The sequence below is a fragment of the Pseudorasbora parva genome, chromosome 6, assembly GCF_024679245.1.
Source record: "Pseudorasbora parva isolate DD20220531a chromosome 6, ASM2467924v1, whole genome shotgun sequence".
NCBI lineage: Eukaryota > Metazoa > Chordata > Actinopteri > Cypriniformes > Gobionidae > Pseudorasbora > Pseudorasbora parva.
Window position 1 is genome coordinate 23,135,221 of NC_090177.1, and position 16,632 is coordinate 23,151,852.

General features: G+C 39.7%; 1 protein-coding gene across 4 annotated transcripts in view; it reads right to left on the bottom strand.

Annotated features, from left to right (window-relative positions):
• Positions 1-16,632, bottom strand: part of rerea (arginine-glutamic acid dipeptide (RE) repeats a) — a 190,101-nt gene that overhangs the window by 121,689 nt on the left and 51,780 nt on the right. Inside the window, exon 1 of one of the 4 annotated variants that reach the window (XM_067446260.1) lies at positions 4,789-5,329. The exons of the other annotated variants lie outside the window; for them this stretch is intronic. The gene's annotated coding sequence lies outside the window, so the exon portion shown is untranslated. Of the gene's footprint in view, positions 1-4,788; positions 5,330-16,632 lie in introns of those variants that run through there. 4 annotated transcript variants of the gene reach the window in all.

Below are 16,632 nucleotides of genomic sequence, written 5' to 3' on the forward strand. Positions count from 1 at the left end.
TACCTCTGCCCTTTCTCCAAATCATTAAGCATAACATTGCACAGCTCGGCCCGCGTTACGGATGCGGCACTGCTGAGGCCTCTCTCGGCAGACGGAGGAGAGACGTGCGACGTAGCACCAGCCAATTCCATCATGCGAGCAGATTAAATAACATGCCTACCCAAGCCCTGTCAAACATTCAGCAGCCACCGCGCGCCAACTGATCTGCTACAACACACTCTATGAAGAAACCCCTCCGTCAGCCCTGCCACGACGCCTTTGATCAGAATATCGCCCGTTTGATGCTTTTAAGGTGGAGGATAACACAGAACGCATCTCTGCGATGGGAATAATTAAACACAAAAGGACGAACGCTATCTTTTTTTGCAGGGGAAACACACAGGCTAAATGTCATTGTGCGCTTAGGCATTAAACATTTAGTAGCCATTCTCGACTGCTCAAGCAAAGAGGCAAACAGTTGTTAAGGGAGAAGGATGACACAGTTAATCATACACCCACACGCTGCAAATGAAGGCCCAGCAATACGATGTATTATAACGGACATGAAAACATACAGCATTCACCAGTCATTTAAAAAGAGCAAGAGAGCACAGACATTGAGTACATTTACATACACACACCAATACGCTGACGGTTCCAAAAAAAATCAGCTTAATTAATCAGCTGAATTAACTTGTTGTCCCAGCTTACATGTAAACCAATAGCCTAGCAAAGACAAAAACAGGTTATTACCCAGTGGTGACGTCAAAACCTAATCTTTTGTGTATACTTGACTCCAAGTATTCCATTTGTTATGCGAGATGTGATGATAAGCAGCACAAGCAGAAAGAGTCGGAGTTTGCGATACATTTCTCACTCCGTTAGGATGCGCTTACATCCACAGTAAGGACGTTTTGTTACATCACACACACGCACGCACTTGAATAATGTGTAAAGCTGGACGAAACTGAGGTACAGGCCAAAAATCTAGTGGTGTCGATCGGTTTACGCCATTTGTGCCTCTGATAAAGGAAAATGGGTAAACACCTTTACATGACCATATGCATTGTCAGCTTATTAGGCATGATGGGGTAAAGATGCTCATTTTGGCTTTATAAGTGTCTATGACATCTGTTTTCCAGGGGTTTAGCTTTGCAGCTTAAAAATAAAATAGCAGCATAAACAACAGAATTGATTCACACATCGTTACTAGGGATGTAAACAATTAATCGATGATCGATGAATTGTCAATAATACATTTAATAGATAAAACAAAGAACATTGATTAAGCAGAGTAACATGCTGCTCAACTGCGAAACAGCTAAACAAGACATGAGGAAAAATAAAGCTCATTATGTTTAGGAACATTTTACAGCTGGAGTTACTTTTATCATGACTATAAGTGTGCGTGTGCATCCGCAGCCTTTTGTTTTGTTCAAATGGAAGTAATAATGTTTGTTTATTTTGTCATATTGTGTGGCAAACACATATATCTAATTTCTCTCATATAGGATGCATTTGGTTAAGAATTAACGTGGTAGTAAAGTGTGCCGGTGACCATCTTCAGCGCACGCAGCTCAAACAGCAATGCCTTGAATGCAATAATGACTATGACTGGGACTGTCATATTACATAACATTATAAAGAGAACAATATTGTAATAAAACATTGTGAATTATTTGGGCTTAGTTGGCTCTTTCATTGTGTTGCTCCAAGAAGAGCATGTGCACAACATTCAAAACAGAGTCACTCATTCTGAATAGTGTGTAACTTAATTCAAGTTTGCATAATTGTAGCCATGCATCATTTGTAATATGTTTATTTTGCATATACTGGATTAATCTCATATAGAAAGAAGTTGGTTGAGTTAAATAAGCAAAGTTTTCCCGGTGTTCATCCAGCGCCTGAGTGCGTGCAGCTCAAACAGCAACACACGACTAATAATAACTTTGATTGGGACTGTCATACTTCATAACATTAAGAACACTACTTTAATAAATCATTATGAATTCAATAGGTCTAGATGGTGTTTTCAGCACATTGTTCCAGGAAGACTGCCAGTACACATCTGAGGCAGAGTTTATGACACGTATTATAGATTATATTTGATTATTAAATAAGTAATTTAATTAAATGATCAATCACATTGACTCATTTTACAATCCTATAAGCCCTTTATTCAGACTAAAAACCCTTTTCATTCATTTGATGAGGAACATGGCGTTTTGAGCAGCATTTACACACCCTGTCATGCTGTCAGCTAAGACTGTTGCAGATGCATGCAGTATTAATGCTAGAGAGTAATTGATTAATTGATCATTAAACAACGATCGATCATGAGAATGTGTAAACTGACATTACTAATAGTCATATCACACACCTGAAGCCAGAAAAACAGAGTAAAATCACATATGTAAAAGAAATACACAAGTACTATATGCAAAAACTAGATCACAGAAAGGAAACCGAGATGGCAGAAAGCAGCATCCTGTTTGCATAAATGATAAATAGTTTAGCCTCCAAATACATTGCGGATTAAAAAAACATTTTGATTCATGTCAAACGAGAGATGTAGGATACGAGAGCCCAAAACCGTTATCTTTTTTCAGTTTTGCTTGATTGACGTTTATACATAGCTACTCTCTTTTTCCGTTCTGTTCGGAAAACCATTTAATTTAAAGGATTTATTGTGGAGTGAGGGGAACTAAAATAGCCTATAGCTATTTTTAAAGTGTTTGTAATGTTACATTTTGCTTTATTTACATTAATATAATGATACAATGTGATTTGTTTTTTTTCTCTTTCAAAACTAAATTTTGTAGTGCATTTAACCATATGGCAAACTTTAAAATATCTTGAAAAATTAACCTACACTAAAACTTAAATTACTTTTTAACAGTTATTTTTAATCTGTCATAATTCTTGCTAGTCAATTATGAGCATCCCTAGTTGCAAACCTGCATGTAAACATACTGATTCACTAGAGATGACAAGAAGGGATCACATAAGGCTACCCAATTAGCAGTATGCGAAACTCAACACTATTTAAAAAAGGGTGTAGGAGCGATACAAACACATACAGGCTGCTTTCAAATATTAAGTTTGCCATCCATGTATTTTAAAGTAATCTAGCTCAAACAGGTTTCCCTGAGTGTAACAAAAGACAATGAAAACATTCTGTTCCTTGATGTAGTCTTTAGTTCCTCTGCAGGGGACGCTTCACTAAATGTTTGATTTCTTTCACCTCAGGCTACCCTCAAAGCCATGGCATGTGTAACGGGGGTTTATAAAAGCTTTTCTTCTCTCTCTCGCTCTCCATTTTCTATGAACCAAAGGATTAGGACCGATACTCTGTACATAGTTGTTATGATTACAGATTACCCATGTCTATATGTCTCCAGACTGGTCAATTCCATCTTTTAGCAACGTTTAATCCTAATCTTTGTGTTTTCGGTGCGACCATTTGTGGATTTCTAATTTTGGGTAACTAACAAAAATACTAATACATTGCGGACCACCAGTAAGCTTTAGATACACCAATTGCAATCTTGTTGCACAACTCGGGAGGAAAAACATCCCAGTGTAGGGGGGTGATCACTTTTGGCCACAAAAGAGTAGGCCCTTCTTAGCACAAATAGCTACATCTCTTACATATGCAAAGTGAGAAAAAACATGGCATGGCTCCTTTAAAGCTAGTTAACCATAGGAAATGAACATAGTTGCATGAAATTCAAGTATGACCAATACTCCAAAGAGGATATACATGATGCTTCCTCAACATGCACAGCATGGAGAACAAGATCAGATAAGGCAAGCTGTGAAAAAGTCTTTTGTGAAACAAAACTTTTCAAGCTACACTCTTAAGAATGAAGATCCTTGGCATCAGTTTCCATAAAGAACATATTCATATATTCATAGAACCTTTCCATTGTTCAAAGCATTCTTCAAAGTGGGAAAGGGATTTACAGATTATTCAAATGTTTTTTAAATGGTTCTTTTAAGAACGGATCACTGTCTATGGCATTGCTGTGAAAACCTCCTTTCGGGTTTAATTTTCTAATAGGGCTCCTCACCACCAACACATCACTACGAGCTTGGGAGGACCATAACCGACCCGGCCATATTTGTTCCCATGACGGGCCACGGTTCACGAGTTTCAATTAAACAAAGGGAAGTTAGGCAGACTTGGCTGTCCCATAACTGACTCCAACTGGTCAGGCAGGTCTACCAAAAGCTCTCCTCCCCTGCTCCCAGGGTTTTTAGTAAACAAAAGGTCCCTTCCAATATGTGAAGGAAAGCAAAGGGTTTGGGTCATAGAAAATGCACTGTTGTGATGGTGTTTGATAATGCTAAACGCTGAGATAAACAGCATGCTTAATGTATTGGATATCCTCATTCCTCAGCACCTCCAACTTTAAATGCACCATTTATGCTGCTACCAGAGCATTAATAATTCACTTAATGCCTGAGTTCCTCACTTAATAAAATGGAAACAAACAGAAGAACTACACAGAAGATGCAAGTTAGAAGGCTGAAACTTGATAGACTACTTACTAGAAAGTCATAAAACATCCTAAAAAGATTACACACTGCTTGTCTCTTTCAACAGCGAGAGCAAAAGTGAAACATGCAATATAAAAAAAACAGGCTGCTGCTTTCAACTTCTGAGCCTGTAGCAATTGCCAACATTCCATCTCTACCCCCCCACCGCCCTCTCCCCATTTACCTTCCCACCCACTCAAGACCTCTAAACTCCCTCTTGTCTTCTTTCTTTTTGTACATAGCCAATGTCGCCAAGGCACTACTCACCCGCCAGTATGATGATCTAAGTTCCTATCGGGCTGCTGCAAACAACTTCAAACACAATTCCACGTCTGTTCGTTGAAAATGACCCTGCCGAACTTCTCGGCCTGGGCCAAAATCCAAGAAGCCGAGGGCTGAGCAGTATCACGCAGATACTTTATCCTGAGAGAGTCGCTGTCCATACAGAGGAGAAACGGGGCAAATGCCTCAACAAAAGACGACCTCGCTTTACTAATTTATTCGCATTCGGACCGCCCGGGGACTCGTTTTCTGAACGTATGCGGTTCCCCCTCCTCCTTTTCGCTGTGTAATAACTCCGAAAGCTTGAGTTTGTGGAGGGTAGGAAATCAGTGAGTTCGGCGTTTACAGACTCCGCTTCCTTTTTCACTCACGCGCTCCCTCGCTCTCTCCTCGCGCTTTTCTTTCATATGCACACACAGCACGTTCGCTCTTTCTATCTCACTCTCTTTCTGTAGAACCCCCTCCTCCTCCTCTTCAGCTGTTCAACAGACGCATCCACATGGCTGACCTAGTCTTTCTTTATCCAGACACTAGTGAAGGAGAATTACCCCCCTCCCCTCCACCACACACATACACATACACACCACTTCTAAAAAGCGAGCAAAACAAAAACACGGACTGGATTCTAATGATTAGCGGCGACAAATGATCGGACGGGAGTCGTGATTGATCGTAAACCGTGGGGATATGGTCGGTAAAGAAACTGCATCGGTAAGCAAGACGTTGAATCCAGATTCACACGGCTGCTGTAAGGAATATTAATGTCCATGCTGACGACTCCACCTTCTGTAGCACTAACAACAACAAATAGATAGTCATAGAAAACACACGCCAATCCTACCGTTCAAATAATCCACAGATTCCAGTTATTGATTTTTTTTAGTGTCCAATAATGAACGCCCAGTTTTTATTGCAGTGCTTCGCTACCAAATGATTGGGAATGAGAACAAAACAACCAGTGAAAATTAACCATACATTGTGCGTTGGTGCTCTCATTCTCATTTGCATATTCACATAATGAATTAATTACTCCGTTTCCCCCGCCCAACGTGGAAGCAGCATGTATTCACAATTGTGCATTTAAAAAGAAACGTGCATTCTTTGTTTCCATGCAGAATCCAAATAATTAAACAATTGTTATAGCAGAGTTGTTATAAGGATGTCAGAGATGAAAAAAGGTGAAATATATATTTATTTATATATATAATTATCTTTGTATTCGTGTTGGTTTCAAACATTTGTAAAAAAAAAAAAAAAAAAAAAAAACATTTATTCCACTTTCTAGAAAAAAAAATCAAGTCTGATCAATGAATAAAATATTTTACTTGCACTTTAAATATATATTGGAATGATGATTCAAACATTTTTCAAGAAAATATATTTTCACAAATACACAAGTCATGAATAAAAGGTTTTTTAAAATTTCTATTGATTTTTAAAAAAATTAAAATGTGATGTATTAAAAACTAGTAACCTTGCATAAAATATGTCTAATGAAATTTATAAATAAACAAATGACCTCACAATCGGTTGGAAACCTATGTTTTCTTGTCACAGGACAGAAAAATAACACCCTGCATTTTTGTTTTTACCCACTCAACCTACTTTTTATTTCCCCCCTCTCTCTCTCTCTCTCTCTCTCTCTCTCTCTCTCTCTCTCTCTCTCTCTCTCTCTCTCTCTCTCTCTCTCTCTCTCTCTCTCTCTCTCTCTCTCTCTCTCTCTCTCTCTCAAAATCTGAGCAGTTACACCAACAAGACATGTTTGACTTTAGGCCTCCAAAACAAGTGAATAAATGGCTTTTGATTCAGTAATTGAAAATATGTTTATCATAGCAGTATTTCTTTGTATGAATTACAAGTTTATTTAAACTTAGTAGGCAAAATAAACATGTGTCAAATCATTGACCCAAATACTAATGTGCAGATTATTTCAAAATCGAATAAACCAACACATAAAAAAGCCCAGTAAGAATCATTTTCTCTTCACCAACATTATATTTGCGGAGGCAGCTAAGATCAATAGGAAGTGAGTTTGGTGTACTGCGGGCCCTTTATTGTGCTGCAAACCATGTAGCCTGTCAGGTTTTCAAAAGAAGGAGGTGTCCCTAGTGATCCCAGAGCTGGCAAACGCTTTCCAGCTCCAGGGGAGCCAGAGACAGTGTGACTTCTGTTTCTCCTGACAATCCTTAGCTCTGCCATGCACCCACACGTACACACACACACACACACACACACACACACACACACACACACACACACACACACACACACACACACACACACACACACACACACACACACACACACACACCCAAGCAGGCTGCCTCCTCCCCTCTTCGAAAGCGTTTGAGCTTCACATTCAGGCGTATTTATTACATTTACTCAAGTGCATCCATATTTATCTCCCCGAGCCGCCCTGATAGCACTTACAATGTGCCCAACAGGAAACCTGAGTCACTTGCTTATGCGAGATCCTCACTGTGCACAGGGAAGATATTTAGAGAATGCAGTTTTCAGAAAGATACCAATCATTGCTATCAGCCAATGGGAGATTAGCCACTGGCTCATGAGAAAAAAAAACACAACAATGCATTTGACATGGTGGCACACAGTTAATTAGTGCTCAGAAATGAATCACGACGGAAGGTGCGTCTTCGCGAGCCGTGTGGGGAATGCCTGAACAATGTATAAATCTTGTTCATTTGTGGAATATTAAATCGCTGTTATGCTATGTGCAAACAAACATTTCATCTGGATGATTGATGTTCATGATCGGCATGGTAAAGCAAATACGCATTCGACTGGTATTTCACAAAATGCGCTCGGTAACAACAATGAAAGCCACCCTGATGGCTCTAATAAATTTTCAACTAATGCACGCTGTAAACTGTTCAGCATTCAGACAGATTTATCGAGCAGCGCAAAAAACACAAGCTGAAAATGTAAGCCATCCGAATTGCTTTATGAGACTGAAAAGGTAACCGAAATTGTCAATGCATTGCATTTCATGCACTCAGATGGCTGTTTCGCAGGCATTCGCAACAGCAGATGAGATCCCATTATCAGGCAGACGAGAACTCCACCTCCAGGATTTCACAGCTCCTCTGTTTATCACATGGCCCTGTCAAGTTGGGCACCATTAACCGATAATGAAAGGAGACAACCGGTGCTGTTACAAGCAAAGCATTCTGCATTCTACAGGCCTAAGCATGTATCTGGGAAGCTGACTATGTCTATTCAGTTCTTCTCTGTATTCAATACCCATCACAATGCCTCAGCTACTGTACCCTGACCCCTTCACACCACTTGTATTATTGAAGGTTTTAGCTTGAGATGACAAGAATTAAAGGAAAATTCCAGGTTCAAAATGAGGTCAGCTCAATCCACAGCATTTGTGGCATGATGATGTTAAGTTGTATCAAATTTAACGTTGTTGCCATTCTAACATAAATTCTAAAAAAAAAAAAAAAAAAAAGTTCAGAAAATACAACATTTCACAGAATTCTGTAAACTGAGCCTAACTTGTATTGAACCTTTAGGAATTAATAGCTTGATAATATGCTAAACATTATATTTGACGATTAAAAGGAGGGAAAGATTGCAACCAATGAAGATTCCTCCTTACTGATTTGATGAATTTGAACAAAAGAATTAGATGTACATGAATGATTTATTATGCCTGATTGTCTTTCAATGAAGGTATTTGAAGACTTAAAATGCCCTGCCATACTAATAAGTCAGCCAGTAGCTGAAAAAAAAAAGACGAGAAAGAAAAGATGACATGGTTGAGTGAGCCAAGCTTCTGAGCGCCTTGGCAAGCCTGGGAGGCCCTGGCCCCTTAAGCACTCATATCTAGTAACTTCATTTAATGCATTCACCAGGGATCAGCAGACAAGCGGAAGGGAGACATTCAAAGCAAAATTTCCCTGGTATAAGGTTCGGCAAGTATTTGAGCAGTAAAACAGCATGAAGAAATTAAACATAATCTTTCACACCATTTCAGAGATAGACAGGATTTACTCCACTACTTATAAATAAAATAAAAAACACACATTCTTCCCTGTGTCTTTGAGGAAACGATGCTGCCTGAAACAGCCCATTTCATAGTGATACAAAATAACAGTAGTCCAAAGTGTCTGAAAGTGGAGGATGATCTCAGCAGCCGTTGCCTTTTCTTTTTTTTCGCCCACTTTTTTTCCACCAGAGGTCATATTCACACTCTGATGCCTGCCATCGGGAACAAACACTCGTGCTTCCCTTCAATAGACACCAGCCACTTCCACCCCCATTTACTTTTCCTTCAGACACACACACACACTCCATCAGCTGACAGCCTCTCTCTACTAGCAGACGAAAATACCTTGACTTCAATTTGCCGGCTGCCATTTTAGCATTCAGCCACTTTCAGGATAGGACTATTTTACAAGTTTTGAGACAGGGGTTGGACTCGTGGGGTGAAAACATGTGAGAGAAAAAAAAAATTCCCACAATGACTAACCAAACCCTCTTTGACTGTATTTTTTTTTTTTTAAATAAATAAATAGCTGCATTTAAATGTATTTTACAGTATGTAGTGTTTCATGCTATTAAACAATGACTCAGAGGAAATGTAATGGGACGGATTGTTGGATTGAGGTTTGGATCACTTTATGGTATTTCACATAAACCTTTTCTTAAATCATCTCATCAAGGGATTCCAGAGTAATCTGTGCTTTCTGACAAGCACAAGATACTAAAACATTACAAGCCCCTGCTTTTAAACAGTAGTTAAAGAGATAACTGCCTTCTAACCCATTATTTAACATTATAAACACAGCACAAGAAGAAAGCAAAAGTCGTTTGATGTGAGGCAGGAACGCTCAATTTCATTGTGGCAAGCCCTGCATAGTTATATTGTTTACTTTGCCATTCATCCATATTTGGCAGACTCGCGAAACCCTCAAACCCTGCGACACTTCGGCAAGGTTATTTATCGTATTGCCAAGCTACACAAACTCATAAAATCCATCTTTCAAGGGACAGTTAGATTTAAAAACCATCACATTAGGAAAAAGCAACATAAGCATCCACAATTCCAGATGTGTTGCTGTCACCCGGCAAACAAATTAGATCAGGGAATGTGAAGGGGAGGTCTATGTGTCTTTCTTCTCACGTAATTACACAGCGCAGAGCTCGCTGAGAGACGAGTGGCAAACCGCCCTGACAGGCTGACTAGTTTTCAGCTTCATGCTTAAACTCATACTCAGATCTAAATGAGTGGTTACTTCTGAAAATAAACACAAGCATTTGGCCGGAATCATGCACGAGGGTTTGCCGATTTTTAAATAGCTGTGAAGCTCCCGTGTGGACGCATCGAATTTTCTCTTTGTTTGCCGGTGGTAAATAGTCCATCAGGGCAGCAACCCCTCCCTTCGCTGCTCTCTCTAAACCCTCTTGCTCAAGACAGAGGTATAAACACACACACACACACACACACACACACACACACACACACACACACACACGTCTCCCCAGGTGCTACTTCACTCACCCCCTGATTGTACATATATTAAGAGCACTCACTAAGACTGTCTCAGGGCAAGAGCTGGCATGCATTTGTCCAAGTTAACAAAAAACACTTATTAAAATATTTAAAAACTGGCATGAGAAGTAAAAGACTTGTTTTTATACATTATATATATATAATTAATTTGAATTGAACATAAAACAAAAATGTAAAATGTTACGGAAAGTTAAAAGTCTTGACTTATCCATTTTGTTATAAATAAATATAAAAATATAAAATGCAAAAATAAAGGCAAATCTAATTAAAGATAAATTGTTTATCCAATAAATATAAGTAACAAAAATAAACAATATACAAATTAATTAAAAGCTTAATTTACAAAACCTTAAAATGTAGTCATTTAATATAAACTCATATCAATTAATTTATATAATTATAAAAAAAAAATTTATTTTAACTATAACAAAAACAAAACCACCCTTTGAGCCCTTTTTGGGATGCCAGTGTTTCTAAAGGGTAAAACAAAAATGAAGTGAATGGAGGATGTTGCTTTAAGCTCCTCTGTCCAGATCCATTAGATCAAGCTGCTAGTGTCTGCCATGTGAGAAAGCAGGTTTATAAGTCTCTCACTCTGCCACCCAATGGACAGTTTGAGAAATTGCACCACAGTTCCTGTCTCCGAGAAGAAAACCTCCCTGACGTTAAAAAAAGTAGTAAAGGACATTAATGTTGTGCTGGAATGTGGAGTTTTATGACTTTTATAGCAGTGGGAAATTCTGGAACTGCTGTTGGTGATTCATTGTTTACTTCTCACACCAGGCACCAGTGCCAAGTTGCTACCATCAGCCATACCCAAAACAGAACAAGATGGTTTGGGTGACTAACAAACCACATATATACCTCTTACATATTGTAAGCTGCCACATAATGTACAGCGGATGGAAATTTTCAATAGATTACGAAGTAATTAGCAGTGTAAACCAGTGGTTTTCAAACATTTTTAGGAGCGACCCTCTTTTTTGTTGTTGTTGACGCGATCCATATATAGGCCTACAATCATTTACATTAAACAAGTCACGCCAAGCATAAGAATACTTATATACAATGGGCCGTTTGACTTTATTATCCATTAAAGCTACACCATGTAATTTTTCCTTCCGCTAGATCACCTATTCAAAACAAAGGTGTAGCTTGATGACAGCAAGTTTGAGATCAGTATCTTGGAACATGTGGTCTTCACCTCATAGCCTGTGGAAAAGAATCGGGATAGGACTCATGTTCATGGATGTGATTATTAACATTACTGTAGTATGAGGGAGAGCAAGACCGAGTGTTGTGGAGCTGAGCAAGGCCGCTGGAGCGACTGTTACACAACACACGACTCGCGAGAAGCAGGCTTTTATTATGACAGGACACAGTCACCGGCGCCATTTCCGCTTTTCCAGTCATGAGTATGAGGTAATGCAGCTCTGTTTATCATATTAGATACATTTAAGTGTGTTTAAAATGATGTTATGATGCTACTGTGCATTCGCTCAGTGGCTGCTGTGACACTTGCTGCACAATGCTAAGAGTAAAGCGCTTTTGCAGAATAACGCAAATATGCGCAATTGACAGGCGACTCCCTCAGGCGCTATGCTCAGACACTGGCCTGGCGGTTGTTGAATATTTTACTGTAAAAATACTACATAGTGCACCTTTAAACTAGCCTAGAAATCTAGACGCACCCTAGCGGCAGCAAATTTAATCTGCCCATGAGTGTCGTCTAGCAACTCTCAATACCCTTCTGAGCTGTATTCCCCTAACTCTTGCCGGGCCAATCACATCGTGTATAGAGTCGGTGGGCGGGGCCAAAATGACGACGGCCGAGTTGCGTTTGCATGCTTCTAGTACACACAGAAGCTGGCGAACGGCGGTCTTTCGAATCAGCTTTGACCGCAACTCTGGAAGACTTGGAGTTAAGCTTTTCTCTGAGAAAAGAACAAAGAACGGCACTGAAGTCATTCAACGTTTGGAGTTTTGCCGACCGGATACGGTGAATGTTTAATCTGTCAACTAGCTCCGTTTCACCTTCGTTGCTCTGGTTGGTGGTAAAGCTATCCTATCGCGTGCAGAGGGAGTTTGAAAGACAACCGTTTATCCCGCCCCTCAGATTGAGCCGTCAATGGTGAGTTTCCAGACCAAACATCTTTATGTGACCCAGGGTTTGAAAACCACTGGTGTAAACTGTCTATAAGATTGTAAACATTTGCTTGGATATCAAAAAATGAGAGGAAAGGGGGAAAAAAACTAACATATTCCTCCACTGTATTAGCATCTTAAAGCCTTAGAGCTTAAAGTAAAGCATTAAGGCTATTGTCACACAGTAAATGCTCTCAGCAGTATCTTACACTGTTGTTTCAGCAGTCATCATGCCCTAGGCTGTGCTTACCAGCTGGAAAACCATTCAAATGCAGATGAGATCATACTCAATTGGAAAGGTGTGATTTTCGCACTTCTCTCACCCCGTCCTAAGATCTCACTGTCAGGTTTGCACCCTCCACGCGCCCTCGTAATGCTAGTCACAGGAGAATGACAACGAATGATAACAAAACAGGTTCATCTTAGATGTAGTGTCCCAAAACGCTCACAGGAAGTACAGAGGGAGCATTGTTCTCCCTTTACATCAGGTACATTCTTCCAGATGGTAGAAAACAAACCCCACAATACCAGCTACACAAGCCTAGCTGAGTGAAACCATGTCACAGTCACTCCGCTGGGGCACTGAATCATCCTGAACGCTGACATCTTTCCAGCGATGTTCTCAACGCTGAAGTCAGCATGCATTTAGGGCAGTTGTGTGTGTGGGCTCGTGAACGATTGTGAAAATCTCAAGCAAAGACATCATGACAGTTGTCTCCGTAGCCTGTCTCCATGTCACAACAGATTTCTCACATATCATCATGCTATCGGTTAAGGAATTACATGCAATGGGGCCTTCTTCAGCACAGATGTTAGAGAAGACATGGAGAAGCTGTCTTAAATTCATTTCAAAACAAGTCCAAATAAATAATGACTATCACCTTCATGTTGCAACTACAATGTTACAACTTTCATGTTGTAGCAAATCTGTATGACCTTCTTCTGTGGAGCACAAAAGACAATATTTTGAACATTTCAACAGTTTGTCCATAGAATTAAAGAATATGGGGTGCAAAACAGCATTGAAACCTACTGACTATCGCCATCGCCAAAAAGCCATGCCAATGTCGGTCACATTCTCTTTTTGCTACCAGACTTATCTATTCGGCGGGAATTAGCGTGCTTGGTGTCAACCTTTCTCACTTGCTGTGACAACTAATTTATGCCGGAGCAACTTTTCTCTATTTGTGGATATGAAGAGACACAGTGATGCATGTACGCAATTTCCTGCAAAAACCATCCTGTCAGGTCTTATAAACACAACACAGTTAATCAGGGTAAGACAAAAACAGGTTTTTGAAGAAGGATTGACGATGTATTGACTCATTTAACTTCATTTTAAACAAAAATAGTTACGTAGTGTTGGTCATTTGAAAGCCAGGGTACTTAAATTCATAATTCAACCAAGTATTTGTAGTATTTTGTTCCATTCAGTTGCCCACCCTACAATAAAAGCGCAGTAAAAGCAAGAGAAGGAGAAACAGAGAGAAAGAGAGGGAGGTGTAACGAGAAAAAGGGAGACGTAGCCAGCAGAAAGCCAATTATCAAACTCATTAAGTAAGCCGCTCTGGTGCTTTAAGAGGCACTGCCTCAATATCATAGCTGGATTTATTACCATCATTTGCATCCTCTGATGCAGCCTGTCACTTTCAACTAGCTAACAGGAGGGGTCACATCAAAACAATCACATGCATCACACATGGGTCGGCATGCATGCGACGTGGGTGGCATTGAGCGGACAGCAGTGGTACGGTTGTGTTTGTCATGCCAAACAGGGTGGGGTCAATCAAACATTATTACAAGGACACACATAAGTCACTGTTAGCAGGAGGTAAAGCAGTGATTCCCAACCAAGGCTACCACAGTGGGTATAGGTTCAAGGAAGAAATCAAAAAGATTTAGCTTTAACCGATAAAACAGTATTTGGCTCAATAACATGAAGCTTTTTAATTTTCTGGATCTATTAATCTATTCAAAAATATATATTCTTAGACACCATGACTTTCATACACCAATGATGTACAAGCTATTTTTAGGGATAAAAAAAAAAAGTTACAAAAAAATCATGGTGATACAACTTTCCTAATTATAATGATGGGGGAAAAAATTGTTATAAAATACACTCAACTTAAGGATTATTAGGAACACCATACTAATACTGTGTTTGACCCCCTTTCGCCTTCAGAACTGCCTTAATTCTACGTGGCATTGATTCAAAAAGGTGCTTAAAACATTCTTTAGAAATGTTGGCCCATATTGATAGGATAGCATCTTGCAGTTGATGGAGATTTGTGGGATGCGCATCCAGGGCACGAAGCTCCCGTTCCACCACATCCCAAATATGCTCTATTGGGTTGAGATCTGGTGACTGTGGTGGGCATTTTAGTACAGTGAACTAATATGAAACTCATAAGAAACCAATATGAAATAATTCAAGCTTTGTGACATGGTGCATTATCCTGCTAAAAGTAACAATCAGAGGATGGGTACATGGTGGTCATAAAGGGATGGACATGGTCAGAAACAATGCTCAGGTAGGCCGTGGCATTTAAACGATGCCCAATTGGCACTAAGGGGCCTAAAGTGTGCCAAGAAAACATCCCCCGCACCATTACACCACCACCACCAGCCTGCACAGTGGTAACAAGGCATGATGGATCCATGTTCTCATTCTGTTTATGCCAAATTCTGACTCTACCATCTGAATGTCTCAACAGAAATCGAGACTCATCAAACCAGGCAACATTTTTCCAGTCTTCAACTGTCCAATTTTGGTGAGCAAGTGCTAATTGTAGCCTCTTTTTCCTATTTGTAGTGGAGATGAGTAGTACCCGCTGGGGTCGTCTGCTGTTGTAGCCAATCTGCCTCAAGGTTGTGTGTGTTGTGGCTTCACAAATGCTTTGCTGCATACCTTGGTTGTAACGAGTGGTTATTTCAGTCAAAGTTGCTCTTCTATCAGCTTGAATCAGTCGGCTCATTCTCCTCTGACCTCCAGCATCAACAAGGCCTTTTCGCCCACAAGACTGCTGCATACTGGATATTTTTCCCTTTTCACACCATTCTTTGTAAACCCTAGAAATGGCTGTGTGTGAAAATCCTAGTAACTAAGCAGATTGTGAAATACTCAGACCGGCCCATTTGGCACCAACAACCATGCCACGCTCAAAATTGCTTAAATCCCCTTTCTTTCCTATTCTGACATTCAGTTTGGAGTTCAGGAGATTGTCTTGACCAGGACCACACCCCTAAATGCATTGAAGCAACTGCCATGTGATTGGTTGATTAGATAATTGCATTAATGAGAAATTGAACAGGTGTTCCTAATAATCCTTTAGGTGAGTGTATATATTTTCTAAAACAAATATTAGAAAAAATGTGATTAAAAAGTGTACACGCAAACTATAGGTTGAACTAGGGGTTTAAAGGTGCAGTGAGTAGTATTTTTGGGAATCTATTGACAGAAATGCAATATAATATAAATAAATATGTTTTCAGTTTTGTATTACCTTAGAATGAGTCATTTCTATCTACATACACCCCGGGGGTCCCCTTACAGTGAAGTCACAATTCTACACCGTCATGTCTACAGAATCCCCTAAACAGACAAACTGCTTTGCAGAAAACTAACTAGTCTCAGACGACATCTTTGTCCTGTGTCAGCCACCGTAGTTTCTCTATGTACTTCAAAAGGGAGGTTCGGCAGTGGGCAGCTGCCATTCGCAACCTCACCACTAGATGCTGCTAAAATTTACACAGTGCACCTTTGAGTCGATATTTATGTGACTAGACGTCATCAATTAACCAATATGCCTGAACCTCGAACCAAGACGCGAACGCAGGTTGTCTTGTGCACAGCTATGGTATTTGACACTGCGCTAAACACAGGCTATTACTCCTAGATAACAGCTTATTTTTATCAGTTATTTTGTTGTTGGGTCGTTATATTGCTCTTCGTTTTCTACTCCAAATCAGATACAAATAAAGCAGCACATTAAAGATTACATTTATATGAATGCATTAGTGAGGGAATGATTGCATGCAAATTCTACTGGCAGTGTCTCTCTGCTAAAAGTAAAGCTGTGGGGTTTTAGTTACTAAGAATTATATGCTCAAACTTTTTAGTTTATAAGTTATTTTATTAA